The 1,498-nt window shown below is 35.5% G+C and overlaps 1 non-coding gene across 1 annotated transcript; it reads right to left on the bottom strand.

Moving 5' to 3' along the window:
• Window positions 1–470: 470 nt before the first annotated feature.
• Window positions 471–534, bottom strand: LOC112623954. Its single transcript, XR_003119292.1, has one exon. It is a non-coding gene; the product is annotated as a U7 small nuclear RNA (small nuclear RNA).
• Window positions 535–1,498: the final 964 nt, after the last annotated feature.

Genomic DNA, 1,498 nt, shown 5'->3' with positions numbered 1-1,498 from the left:
TCAGCTATTTTTAAAATATTGCCTTGCCTCCATTTCTTTGTTCTTTTTCTGTAATTCTGAGTAAGCATGTTTTAGACCCTCTCATTCTTTGCTCTATGACTTTTAACCTTTCTTTTTCATTTTCCATTTTAATTGTTTCTTTGGGCTGCTATATACTTAGTAATTCCTTCAGCTCTATCTTCCAGTTCACTAATTATCTCTTCAGCAAAATCTAACGTAGTTTAATATTTTAATTTCATTTTTTATATTCATATAACATAAATTATACATTTCATTGTATTATTATATTTTCATGTTTTATTTTCATTTATATTATAATGTTTCCATTTTGCTATGTTATCATTTATGTATCTGTTTTACTTCTAAACATTTTATTAAGTTATTTTTCAAACTCACTGGTTTGAAATGGATAATCTCTTCTTTGTTATATTTTAAATTATATCTTATATTTTTGTGTGTGTAGAGCAGAGACAGGCAGTTTCTGGTGAAAAGTGGAAAACCTGCTAGACAAATTATAAAAGAACCATAACACTCATATCTTATACTTCTTAAAACATTATGTATGTGTTTTTTTGTTCTGTGTCTGTTAAGTCCACTATCTAATATCTTTTCAGGTTTGATTCTTCTGTTATTTCTCCTGGTTCTTGCTTATGTGCCATTGTCATTCATGTATATTATATGACTTGTTTGTTTGTTTGTTTTTAAATAAACCTTTTTAATTAGACCTTTATTCATGGGAATTACTTAAGGCTTGCCTTGGGGATGCATTCCCTCTAAGAGGTTTTGTATTTGTTCTTGCAAGGTCTCTGGGGCATCTCTAGCCCTGGATCATTTTTAACTACTTTTTTGGCTCTAGATTTTAAAAATATCATTAGCCAGAGAAAGCTGGCTAATGGGAGGTCAATGGACCAACTTGGAGATGCAGAGGATTAAAAGACGGATTGTTAGGTCCATATCAACACCCTAGCTATGTCATATTCAACTCATTTGCCAAAACCATGGGGATTTTATTTTATTTTTTTACCACAACAGTTGTTGTAACATTATCCAGAAATTTTCAAGCTCTGTCTTCTTTTCTTCTTCTTTCTTTCCATTCCCAACATCAAACTGTACCCTAAGAGAGCACAACATCAGAATATTGTAGAAAATAATCTAGTGAACGGCCGGGCGCGGTGGCTCAAGCCTGTAATCCCAGCACTTTGGGAGGCCGAGACGGGCGGATCACAAGGTCAGGAGATCGAGACCATCCTGGTTAACACGGTGAAACCCCGTCTCTACTAAAAAAATACAAAAAACTAGCCGGGCGAGGTGGCGGGCGCCTGTAGTCCCAGCTACTAGGGAGGCTGAGCCAGGAGAATGGTGTAAACCCGGGAGGCGGAGCTTGCAGTGAGCTGAGATCTGGCCACTGCACTCCAGCCTGGGCGACAGAGCAAGACTCCATCTCAAAAAAAAAAAAAAATAATAATAATAATAATAATCTAGTGAAATGTTTAGGGCT

This window comes from Theropithecus gelada, chromosome 4, assembly GCF_003255815.1.
Source record: "Theropithecus gelada isolate Dixy chromosome 4, Tgel_1.0, whole genome shotgun sequence".
Lineage (NCBI taxonomy): Eukaryota > Metazoa > Chordata > Mammalia > Primates > Cercopithecidae > Theropithecus > Theropithecus gelada.
Note: the sequence above shows the minus strand (reverse complement) of the source record. Positions and strands in the feature narration are given on the sequence as shown.